Genomic DNA, 20921 nt, shown 5'->3' with positions numbered 1-20921 from the left:
GTCACATACACAGATGTTCATCACAGCACATGCATATATGCATAAAATATTGAAAACAGCCCCGAATGCTAAATAATATATGAATTCTATTTAGGTATAAAAAATTCTATAATAAAAAAGGTTTTTAAATGATTTATGAGAAAATTTTAGTCATGTAAAAGTGCTTCTATTTTAAAGAATACATGATAAAGTGCTAAGTGGGCATTAGGCCCACATTTAACACATTTTAATTATGTATAATGGATTTAATTTAAGACATTTCTTAGCTGTTGACTAGTAAGTAGCAAAGGCAGATAGCTTTACCATTTTGCCTAGAATTTAGTGACAAACACTAAATTTGGGGCGCCTGGGTGGCACAGCAGTTAAGCGTCTGCCTTCGGCTCAGGGCGTGATCCCGGGGTTATGGGATCGAGCCCCACATCAGGCTCGTCCGCTATGAGCCTGCTTCTTCCTCTCCCACTCCTCCTGCTTGTGTTCCCTCTCTCGCTGGCTGTCTCTATCTGTCAAATAAATAAAATCTTAAAAAAAAAAAAAAACACTAAATTTGCCTCTCCCCACCTGGAAAAGGTACTAATGAGATGCTGCCTGATGATATTTCAGTATTAGGGGGCCAAAGTGAAGAATTAACTGTATTTTCAAATAATAATATCCCTTGGATAGGACAGTCCCGAGTCTGTTGAAACTGAGCCTGTGACACCTATGGCTGGACTGTTCCATATCCTCCCAGTGATCAGCAAAGCTACCACCAAAGAGAGGATCTGAATGTCACCCAAGTCCCCTGCAGCCAGTATCCCTTCCTCACAGCCCCAAGTTTGAAAAGGACAGCATTTCCCAAACTCACCTGACCAAAGAGATCACCAGGGGATGGTGGAAAACAAATATAAAAGCACGGATTCCCAGATAGTGAAGAACAGAATCTTTGGGATGAGGCTCACGATCTTTATTATTAACGAGTGATAACCATTTGGTCAGCCAAATTTGGGGGCATAATGCAATACTGAATGATGTGGGTGAGAGTGCCAGTGTACAGCGTTGTCATGGGATTGCTCATAATTTGCTGGAAAATCGCTGTTTTTCTGGAAAGTGTATTAGTGACACCCACACCCTCATATAACAAACAATGCAGTCTAGGATAAACAAGATACTATGTGTGAAGTGCTGTGTGATTAGGAAGGAAAGACAAGGTGATATTATTATCAGTGCAAACCACGTCATCATAGTCGTCATCACCAGGCTGTCATCGCTGTTATCTCAAAAAATGTATACAAGATTTTATTTAGCCCAGTTTGCTCTTCTCCTAGAAGAAAATGAAGGATCATGTCCGTGTTTGTGTATGGGGTGGGAGCGGGCTTGGGAAATGTTATGTTTGGTAACTGTATCCTTTTTGTCTTCTCAGACACAGTACCAAGTTTCCTTAAAAAAAAAAGAAAAGAAAAGAAAAGAAAAAGAAAGAAAGAAAGAAAGAAAGAAAGAAAGAAAGAAAGAAAGAACAAAAGCTGCATTCTTAAGTCGCTCCCTTTACCCACAAAGTGCTTCCCACCCATGTATGCCTCAGAGAGTGTTCTAGGCCTACTCAGAAACACATTAGTGTGGTGGGGCAAAGTAATGAAAATTCCTTTGGGTCTAATTTCCCAAATTTTACTGGTTAAACACCGAATTGTTTGACTCCATGAATCAATGGGGAGTTCACTTCTAGCAGCCTTCTTTTACCATCTAAGAGAATGTTTTTTATTTTTTTAAGAAAATGTTTTTTAAAAATCCATTGGATATGTCAGGACTACTAATATTAATAAAAGGTAACATTTTCTGACATTTAATATGTACTAAAGCCTTCACATGCATAATCTCCTTTAAACCTTATGAGAATCCGACCTACAGCTGCAAATGACACAGTAGAGGTTGTAGCTTACTCAAAGGCATGTCTTTAAGGTGTCTCTTCTTCAGATTTATTGACATGTGCACAAAAAAACACACAATCTCTTGTCATCTGCCTCTCCCCTAGGGAGGTTATTCCCTGGGAATGTCTTTTCTTGTTCTTCTTTTCTTTTCTTTTTTTTTTTTTTAAAGGAGAGCAGAAAATGAATTTATATGGCCCTTTTACTGAATGGATATGAACGGAGAGTAGGACAGGAGGATGGCTAAGGTCTATGGATACAGAGAAACCTTTGGGAAACCCTAAGAACTCAGTTACATAAGCTAAAGAAGGGATTCCTGCCTGGGATATAGAATTCCTCGAGCATTCTTTAATCCCCACAGTCCTCTTTATGACTCCTCTGAACTACCTGTTTTGGTGAGAGTGCCCAGGGCAGGAACTTTCATCGGGAAAAGCCCGCATGGTCTGTGTGAGAAGTGCCTCAGATGGAGTATGTCAGAAGTTTGGAGGCAGAGGTGCCTGGGTGGCCCAGTGAGTTAAGCATCCGACTGTTGGTTTCAGCTCAGGTCATGATTTCGGGGACCTGGGATCGAGCCCCATCGGGCTTCACGTGCTCAGCACGGAGTCTGCTTGGGGTTTTCTCTCCCCTTTCCTCTGCCTCTCCCACTCATGCTCTATCTCTCTAAGATAAATACATAAATCTTTTAAAAAATTAAATAGAAGGTTGGGGGCGAGGCAGTGCTTAAGACTCGGCCCTCACCTTGCTTCTAGGGCCACTCACTCTTAATCCCTGAATTAGGAGTTTCTATGGAGGGATGAGATTCATCATCTCTTGGTTGTAGATTTGCCATAGGCTCTTCAAAGCCATTATCATTGTCTTGGGTTCTATTTCTAGCCATGAAATTCTGTAGCTCTCTGTCCCTCCACATGCACTCCCTCTAGATATGTCTAGATATGTTTAAATATCCAGTGCTTTTCAGTGTGTTATCCTTTCTCTCTTTTGCGTTTCTCTCCCGGCACTGTGGGCACTGTGGGCACTGTGGACGTACTTACAGTTCACTGTGTTTTACACGCCTGGTAACACAGATGGATGCTTATGACTTCTTTCTGATATGTTTCCGATATTTGCCTACTGCGCACTGAATTGTCCACATGGAGAACCTCACTTCTGTGTGCCCTCCTGGCTTTGCTCTCTCTGTGTCTGAGATGTGAAAGACTGTGTTTAGGCTCTGAGGACCCAGTGAGCCTCAGAACCATCCTCCTAGAGGTTCTCAGAACTGAAAAGGATAAAATGTGCCCTGTTGATTGACACAGAACATTAAGTTAAAAGAAAACAGAGGGCTTGTAAATGAATGAGTAGCTAAATAAGGGAGGAAGAAATGAGTCAGGATGAGAAGTCCTTTCCCTAGAGAACCAGGAAGCTGTCTACACTGTTATTTAGCTCAGAGATAGAAAGGGTCTGGGGACCCAGTTCACAAACTTAGGGAAAACTTAGCAGCAAAAGAAAGTAGAAGACAGAGTAGTAAAAGAGGAAATGTTTTCCCCACCACTAGGGAGGGGAACAGAAAAGGACAGGTCCTGGAACCGAGAGCTTGAAGGTGAGGAGCAGACGAGGGCTTCTGAGATGCCTCAAGTCAGTGACTGTGCGACTGTTCTTTTTTTTTTTTTTTTTTTAAAGATTTTATTTATTTATTCGACAGAGATAGAGACAGCCAGCGAGAGAGGGAACACAAGCAGGGGGAGTAGGAGAGGAAGAAGCAGGCTCACAGTGGAGGAGCCTGATGTGGGGCTCGATCCCATAACGCCGGGATCACACCCTGAGCCAAAGGCAGACGCCCATCCGCTGTGCCACCCAGGCGCCCCGACGACTGTGTTCTTTAACTAGAATTGTTCACCTAGAAATAGACCTAGGTTTTATTTCACTGCAGGTTTTGGTTTTGAAAAAAAATCCCAAACTGTTTTAAGTTTCGTTTGCTCCTTTGATGTGCAATTCAGAACCTAGAGGAGGAGGAGCAGGGGATTGAGGTTTCACGGCTGGTTCTCCTGCTCACCCAATTTGTAATCTTAGACAACTTACTCTATGCCCTGGGTCTTCTCTATTAAAATGTGGTTAATAGCTATAATAATACTCTCCTGACTTTGAGGATCACACAAGGTAATGTGTGTAGAAAATTTGGCACAGTGTCTGGTAATAAGGAATGTTAGCTCTTACTGAAAAGGTACGAAAAGCTCCTTCTATATTGAAAAGCATTACGAGACTATCCATAGATACTATTGTTGATTCATGTTGATCCTCAAAGTAGTTATCTTTGTAAACTATACCTTTTTTTTAGCCCAACTGCCCCTGCTGAGAGCATTTTAGAAATGGTTTTAGAGATATTTCATAGGCTGTATTTAGGAAAAAGACACCTGATTGGTTTACTGTCATGCTTCACTTTTGACCAGAAATATTATTTCCAATATGATTACCAACCCTAGTCAACAAACAGGATGATGTCAGAATAGCCTGGATCAGGCTAGTTCTAGAAATGAATCCATTCCAAGGGATAAGACAATTTTGAGGCATTTGAAAGAAGTATAGCATGGCCTCCGAAGGGAGGCATTCCCAAGACAGTGTCCTGGAATCCTAGAGTGATGGCAATATGTGGAATAAGTAGATAGATAGATTTTCCCTGGGGGACACTTTGAAAGAGTCAGCTTCATCTGAAATCTTGTCAGTTTGTGAGGGGAAAGCAGTGATGTCTAGGAGTCTTTTTGGCTCTTCAGTCATACCTTGTGCAGTCTCTGTTTCTAAAGATCTTCCCAAGCCTGTTCCATTCACTGGAAACCACTCAAAGTCCTGGAGGTAAAGGAAAAGGCCAGCGTGTCCTAGCCCACTGGGTTAGAGAGGGACCCAAGCCCTCATCATTTCAACAGAAAGGACAGCAGAGGCAATCAGCCTGGCATTTTGGCACGCGCTGTTTCTCACCGAGTCTTTCCCATCATCATGGGCACTTACCATGCTTCAGCATCCTGTTCTTTGAGGATTCATAAAATTGTCTTACTGCCTCCCCTTAGATAATGGTGTGTCAGCAGTGATCCTCTGGTGCAAGGTAAAAACCAACTCTGCTAACTTACATAAAATAGAATCTAGTAAAATGAAATCTCATCTACTTAAGTAAAACAGAGTATTGGAATAATGTCTAGTTCCTGGAGTATTAGTGGGGAGGCTGGAGGATCAGGGTTGAAGGAATCAGTTCATCTGATTGCTAGTTCATGCAGAGTGCTAGGGAGGCACAAATAAAGGGCAATTCTCAAGGCAGAAGCAACCTAGTAAGCCTCCTGCAACTGTTCTAAATTTCTTTGTTCCTCTATGCCATGTAAAATTCCAGGGAGGGGTCTAATTGGTCTAGTTTGGGTCTTGGGTCTTGGCTACAGGAGAACAGGGCATCTGGCTGTTCTGCCAGACTATGTAATGTAATGTAGTACTAAGAGCCTCAATTATGAGGCCAGATTATGTGGATTCGTATCTCAGCTGTGCCGCTTACAGATGTTTCTCCTCAAACACTTCATCTAAACTTCCAGGGCTCAAGTCCCTCGTTTTTGAAGTGGGCATTGTAATAGTAATTATCTCATAAGGAGCTCATGAAAATTGAGATGATATTTATAAAAAAACTAAGCACAATGCATGGCACATAGGAAGCACTTGATCATTGTGGGCTATGCTGTTATTAAAATTATCCAGGGGAGACACCAAATAATTTCCTGAAACGAAGTAGGGTACCATTAGAAAAGGGAAATAAATGTTGGTGGAACAAAAATTATTATTGATTATAGTGAGATAAGGAGGTTGGCCACAACACACTTTACTTTGCTAATATATTTCTCAGCAAGCTGCTTTTTATGATATTAAGGTTCTTAGAAATGTGCATGGCACCTGTTCATTAATGTATCCCTGGGAATCTAGTTCCTCTGAAGGCACGGAAGTGATTTGACTGCCTGATCATTGGATCCACACACGTTTATTGATACCTCCTTTATGCGTAGTTCTGTATAGGGTCCTCTGATCTGTGGCTCCTGGTTTGCTTACCAGGAATCAAAGTGAATAATAATTTGCATTCCTATAATCTTTGTTTAATAGTTATCTAAGTGGGCTGTGGTCTAATAAGTCAGCACCTAACTAGGTTTACTTTAAGGGATACAGAATAATAGAGAGGGATTGTTATTAAACCTCTCAACTTTCTAAGAAAAACATGTAAGTAGAGCCCCAGCATATGGATGAGTTGGGTTTCTGAGTTTGTTTGAAGGTTCATTGTTTGAACCTCAGTTATGGATATCCAGTGACATTCATCAGAGTCGTCTTAGAAATAGCCTGTTCCGCATCCCAGGAAAATGAACATTTTCCAAGGAGAAAGAATCTGAAGGAGAACCTGACGTCTGCTGGAAAAGGCATTTCGGTCCATCAGGGGCATTAGATGGACTTGGGTCTCTGAGGACGAAGGGAAGCTCCCTGTAAAACACTGCACGAACTACTCATTTGGAACGTCAGCCTTATCGTGAAGAGGAGGGCACAGCCCCGGTCTGTGGGGAGCTAGACTGAGTGCCACACACTGTGATGGAACCAGTCAGCCAGAACCTCACTGCGCTCACAGTTACTGCCTACAGAGCTACTGAGGCACTGAATCTCTTGACTAGATGCTTCCATCTGACCCCCACACTCTTGACAAGGCTTTTTTTTCTTTTCTTTTCTTATTTTTTTTTTAAAGATTTTATTTGACAGAGAGCACAAGCAGGGGGAGCGGCAAAGGGAGAAGCAGACTCCCCGCTGAGCAGGGAGCCTGATGCAGGACTTGATCCCAGGACCCTGGGATCATAACCTGAGCTGAAGGCAGACACTTAACCGACTGAGCCACCCAGGTGCCCCTCTGACAGGGCTTCTGAAGCCACCCTGCTTTGGCCTCTGTGTCTAAACCTACCATCTCTGTTCAACCCCTGACCCCAGACCCCCTGACTAACTCTGGCCCGTCCATGCAACCTCACCATGCCATGTCACCCCACACAAGGAAGGCATTTTGACTGGAAACTGAAAGTAGAAGACCCTTAGGGTTACTTCTTTTTGAAGGGTATGTATCTTTTTGCAGGGGAACAACTAGGCACCATGGAGGGGGGCGGCTTTGGATTTATTCAGTCAATACAGAGAATCCTGGCTATGCCACTTGTTAGCTATTTCACTTTAAGCAACTTATTCTCTGAGCCTCAATTTGTCATCTATAAAATGTAGATTAATAGCAAACCTATCTCAGAGAGTTATTGTTAGGATTAAATGAAATGAATAATCACCAAGCTTAGTATCTGGCACATAGTGGGGACTAAAAAAGAAATTCTAATTCTTGAATAAACCTTTCTTTTTTCCTTGAGTATACAGTGAGTTTCAGAGGTAAATGAATCATTTTTACAATTGGAAGCTTGACATAAAGAAGAAGGAAGTAAACAACTAAATTTCTCTTAAAATTATTTTCCCTTACTAACTTGTCTTCTATTGTCTGTGTTCATACAAACTAGCTATGCCTGCAAAAATGTTTCCACGGCCAGTTCTTTTCTACATGTTTAAATTCCTAATTGTGCACACAATCTTAGTCACTATATTTTCATGTGCAAGCAATTAAGACTCATTTAACAGCCCTCCCTCTGGAAGGTTTTGTTCTCCATCTGCCATAAATCAGATTCCTTAGGAACATGTTTGATTTTGAAACAATGTGAAAGTACTGTTCATTTTGTTCAAATTTCGTTTATGTACCATTTTTTAAAGTGATGTAAATGGACAGCCACAAAAAGCTCAGCAGCTGGTCAAAACAAGACATCAAAGAAACCATTGAAATGGGGCAAAAAATAAAAAAAAAATAATATGCTAGTACAAAGCCAAATAAAAACCATAGTCTGATAAACATTCCTCAGACACATTTTGCTCATATTTACTTTACAACGGATTTAAAATATGGGGAAATGGGAAAGCACCACTCTTCCCAGTCTACAGCTCCCAGGATTGTGTGTGAGGAAAAATGGCGAAAGAAGCCAGAAGGAGGAAAACAGGAAAAGATTAGATTTGTAGTGTTTTTGGAGAGACGTGGTACACAGCTACACACTTAAATAATAATAACCACAAGACTCAAACAGATTTGTACCACACTTTTGTTCATTTAAGAACCACTGGTAAGTATCGTTCTTCCTCACCATAGGTGAAGTCCATTTTAGTATGTTCAGTGAGCTTCTCTGGATTATCAAAAAGAAGCTAATGCTTGGTCAAATTAAGAAGGAAAAATAATTATTAGGCTCTGTGCTCATTTCAGCAGCACATATCCTAAAATTGGAATGATACAGAAAAGATTAGCATGGCCCCTGCCCGAGGATGACACGCAAATTTGTGAAACATTCCATATTTTTTTTTTTTAAAGAAAAGGATAATTAAGTTCTCAACACAAGTGTCTGTGAACTGGTAATGAAAATTCAGCAAAAATTTAAAAAGAAAAGGATTGTTTTTTCGTAAAGGTTTTTGAAATTAAATGTCACAATTTGGAGACGTAGTCCACAGAAAATCCTTTTTCTTCTGCCTAAACATCCCATTGTTTGGGGACTTGAAACAAATCACCCACATAGCTAATGCAGTAAATCCCGATTTATATATCAATGGAAAATTTTGTCCACCAGCTTCCTAAGGCTTTATAACTGAATTGTTTTGATATCATTTGATGAAAGGTTCTGTAAATGTTCAAAGTATTGTTGTTAATTTGGCCAGTCACACCTGCACATTTAAAATGCCTTCGTGCAAAGTGTAGCCCAATCTGCTTTCAAATCAGACCTTCAAAGAAAGGTAGATTCATAAGTGTGACAGATCCCCTTAGGTGTTTCCCTACAAAGAAAAAGTAAAACTGAGAGAGCCACTCCCACCCCACCATCTTTGTCTCTTTGAGCCTAGGCATCAAATGGCACCTCTGAAAAGAAAAGCAGAGAAGACATTAGTACATCTCTGCTGGAGATGTAAAGCAAGATAAAGACGGTCTTCTAGAAGAAGTGGCACCTAAGAATTATTAAATAGTTGTTAAGTAAACAGAAGGGAAAAATGGAAATGGAGGGAAACATACTTGAAGAGCAGCTAACCTCAAAAATCAGAGACATATGATGTCTGCCCCTGAAGGAGTTAGTTCCGTTTTAGGGTGTAATTAAGAGTCAAATGAATGTTGTGCTAAGCATTTAGGGTAGTGGTTCACAAACTTGTCTGTTCGTTAGAATCACCTGGGAATCTTTTTAAAATTCCAAAGAGTGAAAGAAGAAAATATAAAAGTTTCAGAGACCAGTTAGAGCACAATAGCTATGTCCAAGAATAAGGTCAAATAAAGGCCCTATACTAGCAAAAGAGCTAGATTGCAGAAATATAGAACAAGAGATTGTTGTAAATGATAGAAGAACAGGTGCATGAGATTTAGTAACTGGTAATTGTATGATTTTGAGTGGATGTAAAATGGCTCTGACAATATATGAACCCTTACGATCCTTGCTATTATATATAGCATATATAGGATTATATGTTGGATAAAAATAGTTTGATACTTGAATTCCAGTTTGGACTTTAGGGCCGGTTTATCTCAGTGCGTAGATTACCTACGTTTCATTTAGGAGAAAATGATCCATCTGTCAAATATTCTAGGAAACCAAAGTTCATAATCTTATTTTAAACATTTGGAATGAAAATCTTTGAAAGGTATTATGCTCATTCTTAACCTCTTAAAGGCATGCACTGGATATAAGGAAATTATTTTTAGTGGCTCTGGTTACGATTATATACATCTACTTTTATACTTTTGACATTCACAGATGCCCTTTAGAGCTAATGATCTGTGGACTTTCCCCCCAACATTTAAGAGCCCCAAATGTTGCTGCATTTTAACTTCTCATCTGCTGTTCACAATGATTACCTCTTAACGTTGTTAGTGGACCTGGCCTTAGTGGCCTCTTCTGATCTGCTGCTTTTTTCACCTTAGCAAACCAGAGTCCTAGCCATTGCAACAAGTCTAAAATTAAGAACAAATGAACTCAAAATAAAAGTGGGGCTGGGGCCAGTCCATCCCTGAGGTAGAGCTTTAGGGTATTTAATGCATATATCAAACACTTTTTAGAAAATTTTTTCAGTTTGAATATTGTTTACACACAATGTTACATTAGTTTCAGGTGTACAAGATAGTGATTCGACTTCTCTGTGTTGTGCTGTGTGCACCACAAGTGTGGCTCCCACCTGCTGCCATACAACAGTATTACAGTATCATTGACTGTATTCCCTGTGCTGTGCCTTTTATCCCTGTGACTTGTACGTTCCATGACTGGAAGCCTGTGCCTCCCTCTCCTCTCAGCCTATTTTGTCCATCCCCGCAACCCTGTTCCCTCTGGCAACCATCAGTTTGTTCTCTGTATTTTATAGACCTGATTCTGCTTTTTAACAAAAAAGCTTTTAAATGCATTTGTTAATGGTTCTGGGGTTCTTTATTTACTGGTATGGAATTGTAGAAGTTCCTGGACAATTAATTTCTGGGTAAATAGGTTCTTATTAAACTACTAGAATTAATAAAATTAATATTGACTTATCATCAAGCAATCAAAAAAAAGTGTTTAATTCTGTACTCTGAGTTTCAGGGAAATGGAAATGAATAAGATACAGTCCTACTTCCAAGGACTTAGCAAGATATAATTGTTCATATGAAAAAGATACCAGGAATCTTAGATACTCTCCAGAATTGTGTCAAAGAGGATAGGTGTCTTAAGAATTCAGAGGAAGCAGAGATCAAATTCAAATAAGCAATGATACACCTTGAATGCTTTTCAAATACTTTAGAATAGGTAAATGTCCCTCCTGGCCAGAATTTCATAATGCGCGTGTTAATGGATGATCACTACCTAGCCACAGAGGTTTAGGATTGCTTCCAGCATCCCAGCAAAGTAGCCCTTTGTAGGAACATTTGCTATTACAGAAGAGAGATGATCACTTGCTATTTATTTATTTTTTTAAAAGATATATTTATTTATTTGAGAGAGAGTAAGAGAATGCAGTTAGCAGGGAGGAGCAGAGAGAGAAAAAGAAAGAGAGAGGGAGAGAGAGACTCTCAAGCAGATTCCCCACTGGGCATGGAGCCCAGTGCAAGGCTCTATCTCATGACCCCGAGATCATGACCTGAGCCGAAATCAAGGGTTGGATGCCTAACCAACTGAGCCACCCAGGCGCCCCTCACTTGTGATTTATTAACATTCCTTCATTCTGCATGTGGCCCTGAACTTGTGAAACTTGTAGAGAGGGCAATAACCCTGGGGTTTGGGGACCAGAGCTATAATCCCAGCTCTGTCACTAGCTCCCTGTTTAACCTTGGGTCAGTAATTTAAGCTGGTTTTCCATCTATAAAATGAGGATATTAGATTAGATGATATCTAAAAATCCAACTAGCTCTTTCATGTTTTCTTTTTTCTTTTTAAAAAAATGCAGCTTCTGATTAATTGCCTTTCTATAATTATATTTCCTATATAATTGTATTTCTCTAAGAAGTGGATAAAAGATACACTAAGTCGATGTATGAATTCCACTTTCCCTAATATAAATCCTGTAGAGAATATCTGTGACACCCACCATTTGCTATTTTGGATTTTCAACAAAGAGTTAAAAGAAAATTCTGGCTCCCCTGGCTAGTCATCCTCTCCAGTTGGCAGAAGTCTTCGTGTGGACTTGATGGTTGCCTAGAGCAACAAAATATTAGGGACAGAAACATGTTCAGGGACTTGATTGTCTAAGTGACTCAGAGCTGAGAGACCTTTTCCAGCTTGACTGGAGCCCATACTTAGCTAGAGTGGGTATTTGTCTACGCCTGTCTGCGCCACTCCGCTGACTGGGAGGTGCCTGCTATTTTGCTTCCAGTATACAGAAGCCAACCTTGAAACCTGCAGAGAGGGGTTAACTGGTCAGAAGGCAATCTTCATTCAGCACGTCTCGCACATGAGAGATCATTAGGACTAGTAAATATAAACAAGATGAAGAGGCCGATTGTGGGCTTTGAAGAGCACATACCAAGAACATTATGAGAACTCAATAAAAATTCAATGTAAGAGCTACTCTTCAAAGCCAATTATCCCTTTTGAGTTAGCACAACCCAGTGGAAGAGCTGTTCACAAAAATCAAGACTCTTTTCCTTCTCTTTGTTGAAGCCAGACATCTCTAACTATGCTCTTGAGTTAAAATGTGAAGTTAAAAAAAAAAAAAGTTTTTCTATTCTTAAACTCCTTGAATCCTCAGGTCATCCCCTCCCTGTGCCATGAGTCTGGCTCCATAATACCAATTACTCCAGCTTGTTAAGGAAGTTATTAGCATCCGGGAGTCATGTCTGTAGCTTCTAGTCAGTGTTGCCTGCAGCATGAAGTGGAGGGAGAAGTATTAGCCAAGTCTCGTTACCTGAGGTGCTCCATCGTTAGCTATTTAACTAGGTTCCATCTTGCTTTTGTGTTTGCTTGGTGTTGTCTTTATACCCAGTACACATCCGTCCCACTTGCACATGAACAAGGTCATTGTGATAATAACAGCAATCATATACTTTTACTTCTTATCCTGATTGAGTATTTATTGTGTGTCTTCATGATCAGAAACTGGCCCTCTCAGTTTGGATATTATGGATTGTAATGAATATTCTTTTTTGAGTGATTGGAAACATAGTCCTCAACTTACACAGTTTACATAGTAACTCTTATCCCCATAACCATAGCAGCTGTTTGGAAACATGGCTTCGGATCACTTGTTTGCAAATGTCTTTTTCCGTACAATCCTGGATGGAGTGGAACCCATATACGTTACTTGACATGAGAAACACATGTGACCCTGGCAGATGATTCGGCTGACCTTGAAAACTACAGCTGCTTAGTCACTTTAAAAACAGGGCAATACAAGTGATTTACTAGGCTTTGGCTTAGACCATTTTATGCCGACCGATAGGAATTCTGACCCTTCAGGGAAGGAAAAAAAATGTGTAAGACAGTGGAAATGTGTCATGCTGGGTGTTAATGTTGTCATTAATTTTAGTACATTTCTTTACAAAAAGTGCAGAGATGACTGCTTGCCATCACAGGAAAAAAGCAGTAACATCCCTGTGGCTTTCTTTTAGTTTTAAAAAATTTAATGAAGAAATCCTAGTTTTAGCTTTTGTTTCCTCTCCTTTCAAATCAAGAGCAGCCTGTAATCTCTTAAAAATACCAAAGCTTCTTTGCTTACTGTAAAAGGTGTTCCCTGCTTGGCATTAGGTGGTAGAGGGTTAACATTCTCTTCCAAGGCAGCCTTCTGAGTGTTCCGGTGACTGTGTGTGCACGCTATTATAGCTGGACTTTGGTTCAGCTGGAATGAAAGAGACCTGAAAAATTATGCTTTAATCGAGATAGAAGTTTATTTCTCTTTCCTGTAAAAGAGACTGAGAGTGGTCAGTCCAGGGCTGGTATGGCTGCTCTAACATCGTTAGGGACCTATGATTCTTTCAGATAATTCCTCCACCATCCCTGTGTTAATAGGCTTTGTCTCCATGGTCCAAGATGACATCTAGAGAGCTCTAGCCATCACATCTAAATTGCCAGCAGTAGGACAGAGGAAGAGAGGAAGAATAGCCCATCCCTTCCCTTTGGAAGAGAATTCCCAGAAACCCCACATAATGCTTCTATTTATATCTCCTTTGGCTCACTTAGACACCTGCCACAACTAGCTGCAAAGGACACTGGGAAATAGAATATGTTTTCTGGCAATCCCCTAATTCGGGAATGTCAGTCTCCTTTCTTCTCCTTTTTGCCCACCCAGGCTCTCTCTCAAATTCCTCACCCTCCTGACCTTACACCTTGCAGGAAAGACCCAGCATTGTCAACTTCCGGATCTGCCTGCTTCACTCTCTTGGTGGGAAAAGTCCCATAGGACTTCATGAATTTGAGTAAAGTCAAGGCTCTGCCCTCAGCTGGACCCTCTGTGCCTTGCTCTGTGCCCTCTTTCACTTCCCTTGGTGCTTATTTTAAACTTCCTTCCCTTTGTCAAGCCTCCTGACCCTGCAGCTGCTCACCACCTTGCAGCAAGTGCCTTTACTTGCTGCCTAATGAAGAAACTCACTGTGAGGAAATGGACTTCCTTGGGTCTGCATCCTCTCATCGACACCCGTACCCAGCCTCGTCTCCCTTCTGGTCTCAGAAGGTGATGTGTCCTTTCCCTTTCCTGCTCTAAGTCAGCCTCTGCATCTGTGCCCTTGGCCCTGTCTTCTCAGTACCTCCAGGACCTTGCTCCTGCTTTTTGTTTTCTTTTTCTCACATTTGTGATCTCTCCTTTTCTTCTGCCTCTTTCCTTATTCATGTCTCTCTCAGTCTTAAAATCGATACAAAACAAACCAACAGCAAAGCCCAGTGACAGACCCCTTGTTGATCCCTTAGCTCATTCTTTTTTCCCTTCTTGGCCAAGCTGCTCCCCCTCCTCACCTCCCAGGCACCACCCAAGGCATGGTACATGGACTTTCTTACACACCTCTGCTCCCACCACCCTCACCACGGTGTCTGGGCAGCTCCTTTTCGCCTTCTCTGCCCTGATCCGAGAGACCTTCCTCTGAAACCCTCTCCTTATTCAATTACTCGGTAAGCCTTTATTCAATGCAGATTTATTAGGAATGATTCTCTCCCAAATGATTCTACGCTCTTCTTGCTGCTCCAAATATTCTTTTTCACCATGCTTTATGATCTGTCTTCCTCCCCTCCTTAAGCAGGAGTATTGCAGCTGATTGCTTTTCTCATTCTGTGCACTCTCTAGATGCTTTCACATTCCTCTGTAGTTTTACTTCCCACCTTGGAAGGTGATTCCCAAAACTCTGTCTCTACTCAGACCTCCTCCCTGATTTCAGACTCAGGCAGAAGCCAGGGCCTGATGATACTCCACCGCTTACATACAGCATGTTTGGGGCGCCTGCATGGCTCAGTCAGTGAAGCTGCTTGATTTTGGCTCGGGTCATGGTCTCAGGGTCCTGGGATCAAGACCTGCATCGAGCTCCGTGCTCAGTGAGTCATCTGCTTGAGATTCTCTTCTTCTCCCTCTGTCCCTCCCCTTGCTCATGTTCTCTCTCTCTCTCAAATGAATAAATCTTTAAGATAAATAAATAAATAAATAAATACAACATGTTCAGAACTGGATTCATATTTCTTTGCAAATCTGTTCTTCCTTTCTCAATTAGAAGCACTTTTATCCTAGACTGAAACTTGGACATCATACACCTCTCCATCAAATAAATAACTATATTTTATTTTACTTTCTAAATATTTGTCAAATCTGTGCTCTCCTCTCCACCCCACTGATCCTTCTCCAGTTCAGGTACTCATCAGCTCCCCCCAGATTGCTGTAGGAGTCCCTGAAATAGTATTTTAAAACTGTCAGTTGCATTTAGCATTTCATTTAGAAAATGTGAATAGAATTGAATAGATGTAGAGTCGCGTCTATAGTATTGAGGATAAATATTGTTTTATGATTTTGTTGACATACACACACACACATACAAACACTCATAGCCATCTTACCATGAAAATGTATTTCTTGCTATATATCAAAAATTTGACAACCACTTTCTTAGTCTCTTTGGCGTACTCACCTTAGCTCTGCCTTCTGCAGTGCAAACAGATTGATATAGTTGAAAAATTAGTCTGGGGGCGCCTGGGTGGCACAGCGGTTAAGCATCTGCCTTCGGCTCAGGGCGTGATCCCGGCGTTATGGGATCAATCCCCACATCAGGCTCCTCCTCTATGAGCCTGCTTCTTCCTCTCCCACTCCCCCTGCTTGTGTTCCCTCTCTCGCGCTGTCTCTATCTCTGTCAAATAAATAAATAAAATCTTTAAAAAAAAAAAAAGAAAGAAAAATTAGTCTGAAAATGTCACTGACATGCTTAGAACCCTTCTGTGCCTCCCATCAGCCACCAGATAAAATCTCATCTCCTCAGCAGTGGTACACGGGACTCACCTGACTCTTCCAGCAGCAAACTTCTTCCACCCAAAGATGCCATATTTCACAGCTCTCTGCGTTTGCTTATTCTCTTCTCTCCATCTAGAGCTCACTTTCCTCTCTTAATTGCCTGGCTCATTTCACCTCATTCTCTGGGTAAGGTAACACCTGAATCCAAGCCCTGCCATCTTCCCCAGATTGGGTCAGGAACTTCTCTGTGTTGCCATAGTCTGCATACCGACCCCCAGCAAACTCTAATGAAATTTTTAAAAAAGCTTTATTTATTTATTTGAGAGAGAGAGCAAGGGGAAGTGCCAAGGGAGAGGGAGAGAACCTCAACCAGACTCCCCACCGAGCATGGGGAGTGCTCGATCTCACAACCCTGAGATCATGACCTGAGCTGAAATCAAGAGTCAGACGTTTAACCGACTGAGCCACCCAGGTGCCCCTCTAGTAAAATTGTTATAAAAATTGTGGTTTATGCCTCTTTATTCCCAAACAGCCTGCCCAGTAATACGTCAATTCTTTTGTTGTGTCTTCACGACGCAGCATATGGTGCTAGAACACCCATCATGATCGACCTGTGGTTCTAGTAGTCCTGGAGTCAAGAGGTCCTTATACATCTCTTCTCGGAACATCTTAAAATGGCTATTAAGTAGAATCTAGAAGCCAAACATAGGGCAGTGGAAGCCAACTTTGAAAACTGCTTCTCCTGCCACAAGAAGGAAAGTCCAATAAAACTGCCTCTTCCTTTTGACAAAAGGGAATAACTTGAAGGAAGGAAAGGATGGATGACCTCCATATTGTCATAGCTCTGAATCAGAATGAGGGAAATGTGAGATGCAGTGCCAGTACTGGCCTGTTGTTCACTGGCCAATATTTTAAGTAAGTCCCATGGTCCTCCAAAAGGCATGTTAATAAGAAGAAGATAAAACTCCTTTCATTTATTCTGAATGGCTTTTAAGAGTAGCCTTACTCATGGTTAGTGAAGGTTGGCCTCTCACCTCACTGCCACTAGCAGGTCCATGAGCACACCGTTTATCCAGCTTTGTGGACATACTAAGGAGGCATGTCTGTGATTGACAAGTACTCAGCTCCATGCCAAATGCACTTTGGAGATTTGTGTGATGAATGTAAGGAGTTTTTCCCTTCTGATTTGGGCTGTGGTTTCATTTCTCCTTCCTAATATAAGAATAGATGTCTTTGATATCCTCTTCATAGTTAACCTACAGCTCCACTTTTCTTCTTCCTTTCCTTGAGAGTGTACGAACAACTCCATAGTGCTTTCTTTTTATGCTTTGGGCCAATTCCATTGCGTTGTTTTATGGTCTTGGTCCTAAAGCTGCCTCAGTACTCACCGCTAGCCCTGGACCATGAGACTAATGAGAAAAGCAAAATGACTGCAAGTAAAAGGAAGTGGTTCGTGTCGTGGAGAAAAACTTGGAAAGATACACCACTGAGAACACTAGGTGCTCTATTCTCCCTACAAGCTACAGCTGGGCTCGCACATTTCAAAATAACCAGTCAATTCATTTAGTTTCATCAAACGACTAGTCAACTAACAACAGTAAGGAGGAAGGGAAAATAAATGGATTTTTTGGATGACTGGTTTAGCATCATGTAACCTTGATCTTACTCATTTCCGAGGAATAATTTCAACTCTTTTTTTTTTTAATTTATTTATTTGACAGAGAGAGAGAGTATACAAGGGGGGGCGGCGGGGAGTGGCAGGCAGGGGGAGAGGGAGAAGCGGGCTTCCCGCTGAGCAGGGAGCCCGATGTGGGGCTTGATCCCAGGCTCCTGGGATCATGATCTGAGCCGAAGGCAGACACTTAAAGGACTGAGCCACCGAGGCGCCCCTGAATAACTTCAACTCTTAAAGAACTACAACCTACTGCAGGTTAGTTTAATACAAAAATACATTTCAGAAGGTATTCATATTCAACATGTACCTGTTTTTCCCAAGTGTCATGAAAACAGAAATAGGAGAGTGGTCATAGAAACTTAGATTATATTATGGGAAAAGAAAGGTTAAAATCATTAGGAGAAATTCGCTTCTTTCTTTTTTGTTCTTCTGTCTGAATCTCTCCCCTTCTTACTTCCTCCATCTTGTTCTTTCCTTCACCCTTCCGTTCCCCTCTCTTTTAACCTCCCTCACATTAACACCGACTCCGTGCCAAGCCCTGTGCTAAGACGACACACATGATCACACTGGACTCTCACAACCTTGTGAGGTAGCATTATTACACCATTTTACAGGGGAACACGTTGAGGCTCAAGGTCATTCTTCCACGTAGTCATTATTCCAAAAAGTTGTACAGCTGGGACTCCAACCCTGGCAGTTACAGTTCCGATTCTACACCCAGAACACAACCGTCTGTGGCTTCACCCTCATTTCATTGCAGTTCATTTTTGTTTCTTCCATATTCTCTCTATTCTTGTGTTCTCCGCTGCAGTCTCCTGCACTTCTTTTATTATATCCTCTGTCTCGTTTTTTCCTACTCTCTTCTCAGCCTCCTTCCCTTATTTCTCTGTGATCTCCTGTATCTTATCTAATGTCGCTTTCTTTACCCTCTATATCCTGTTAATTCCAAGCTCCCAGAACCTGTCTCCTTCTCCCCTCTGACACCTCCTCCTTTCTCATGGCAGCATCTCTCAACCTGAGACCCTGCCCCTCTGTCATTCTTGGCAGCTGCTTTCCCAACATCTGTGGGTGAGTTAGGGGTGGGGTGTGGTTTGAAGTGCAGGACTAGGCAAGGATATATTCAAGAAGAGCCTGGGCCATTCTGCTCCCATACACAAGGAGTGCCACTGGTGATTCTAAAGTGATTGTAAAAGGGAATTTCATTGCTGCCAGAGGTTTCCCAAGTTAGGTTTCTGTTGAACTCCAGATGGTCTGAAGTGACTCAAAAAAGAAGATGCGTCTTGCAATGATCACTACCCGGAAGTGAGCACCAGGCAGCAAATAGAAACCAACTCTAGGACTATGAAATCGAAGACAAGTACAATTCCTACGTATAATTGCAGTAAATGATGAGGGGTACACCATGATGTGGTACTTTGAAAAAAAAATTATATCTTGCTTGAGTGACCATATTTTCAAACAGCCAGTACAAGACAGAAGAGTTTCATTTCCTTGAATCAAGGCTATTAGGTAACTTTTCCTGGAACCACTCTTAACAGTTCCAAGAAAGGACTCCAGATTCCCAGGCTACTGGCAAAGGGCAGACGTCTTCACACAGTACTTCACAAAGGCCCTGCACCACCTTACAGTAGCATTCCCATCAGATTGGCTTAGTTAGCAGAAATAACGAGATGGGAATTAATGTCAGTCTTGGAAGGATTAGGGCATAACAATTTTGAGGAATCATCACAGTTCTAGAGAGCTACAACCTCATCTTTTGCTGGTAAGACATATGGTATCTTTCCTGAGACTCTGCCATCTGTTTGCCTCTCTACTGTTTTCTTGTTCCAGACCCACTTCTGCTCTTCATGCTCTCTGGGTGTTCATTGTCCCTGCCTGCACACGGCTTGTCATAGCTTTTCTAACTCCGACTTGACTTCAGACTCCCAAAGATGGGTTTGTTTTTTACTTCTCCTGACACCAGTTAGCCTGTTTGCAGTGTCCCATTGACAATTACAGTTAAATAGAACTTACAGATTTACAAGTAAATTAGGCAAATTTTTATTCCAGGCACATATGAAATAAGCCATTGTTACTATAGAGCCCATGAATTGCTTGCTTTGGGGTTAGATCTCCAGACCTGGTCTATTTAACATATTAGACAACATTCTTTTAACAAGTAATATTTTGAGAGTCTCCCTGTGCCAGACCTAAGCAAGGCTCTTGGGATACAATGGTGTCTGAAAGCAGCATTATCTCTGTCCTGGGTTCCTCTAATCTGGAAGCCAGGAGAAGGGAGATATACGTTAATCAGATAATCATAGTACAGACTGTAAAATTCTAAACTGAAGTATGTGATAATGAAGGAGAAATTCTGTGAGAGGGGCAGACCAGAAGAAGCCCAGCCTGCCCATGCTCCTGGAATCTCCTGCAAAAATAAATAATCATGTCTAGCCAACTGGATCGTCTGAGAAGAATCCAGAAGCATGTAAGCCAGTCAACAAGAATAAGCAAATCTATGCCCAAAGCCTTTTCTTCCGTTTGTTGTACTCAGTTTGTGATGACTCTGCGGTAGAACTTGGAAGGTAGCGTCGGCTTCTCTGCTGTTCTCCCACCCAGAAAAGGTAGAGGTCTTTCTTGGAAAGATGGGCGCTGGCTCCTCTTCTCCCTCTTCCTTCACCAACACAACTGTAACATCTTCCTCCCAGATCTAAGGCCCTGAATTTGGACCTCCCAAGTGGCGGGACTCTAGACTAATCCATTAAGTCTGCTAGATTTTCGAAACACTCATTCACATTTGGATGCCTGGGGCCTCTCATGTAGCCCTGGCTGTGCTAATTTCTGTGCTTGCATTTTAAACCCTTGGAGTCAGGATTTCACCAGAAGACTTCCATGTAATCGCTTAGATGGCACAATAAAGATAGACAGGTTAAAAGAGAAAATATGTACTAATGAGTCTGTTGTTCTTTGCAAGGCCCAGTAATGGGGAGCCTCCCTTTTGGACAACTTTGCCAAACCACCGTGAGTTGTAGTTACAGTTGGTCACAAACCTATGGACAAGAAAAATTTAAGGGAGTTAGGGAGAGATGAAGTTTATTCTTGTCTTTTAACAAACCTGCGCAATCACAAAGAACTATCCCTGGGAACCTAACATAAGAATTTTAAGGACTGTTTTCTGTCAGACTCTGAAATTCTGCTAAATCTCCAACCCAGTATCACTCAAAGTCTTTACAGCCTCTCTTTGTCCCTAGGCTGTAGCTTGTGCCTGGAATTCCTACTCCAAGGTTCCCCTGTGGTATATTTAATAGTGTTGTTTGAAGCTGCAGCCAGTTTCCCCGTGGTTTGGGAGTTAAATGGAATACAGTGATGTGGTGTGCTGTAATAGTTCTTGGAGGAATGTCAGGACAAATTAAAATCCAAATAAG

The 20921-nt window shown here is 41.6% G+C and overlaps 1 protein-coding gene and 1 non-coding gene across 2 annotated transcripts in view; both read left to right on the top strand.

Moving 5' to 3' along the window:
* PDE4D (phosphodiesterase 4D) overlaps positions 1–20921 on the top strand; it is an 854127-nt gene that overhangs the window by 669065 nt on the left and 164141 nt on the right. The window lies entirely within an intron of this gene.
* On the top strand, positions 8187–8293 carry LOC117801720. The gene has a single exon (XR_004624455.1). It is a non-coding gene; the product is annotated as a U6 spliceosomal RNA (small nuclear RNA).

Source organism: Ailuropoda melanoleuca, chromosome 3 (assembly GCF_002007445.2).
Source record: "Ailuropoda melanoleuca isolate Jingjing chromosome 3, ASM200744v2, whole genome shotgun sequence".
In the NCBI taxonomy this organism is placed as follows: Eukaryota; Metazoa; Chordata; class Mammalia; order Carnivora; family Ursidae; genus Ailuropoda; species Ailuropoda melanoleuca.
Note: the sequence above shows the minus strand (reverse complement) of the source record. Positions and strands in the feature narration are given on the sequence as shown.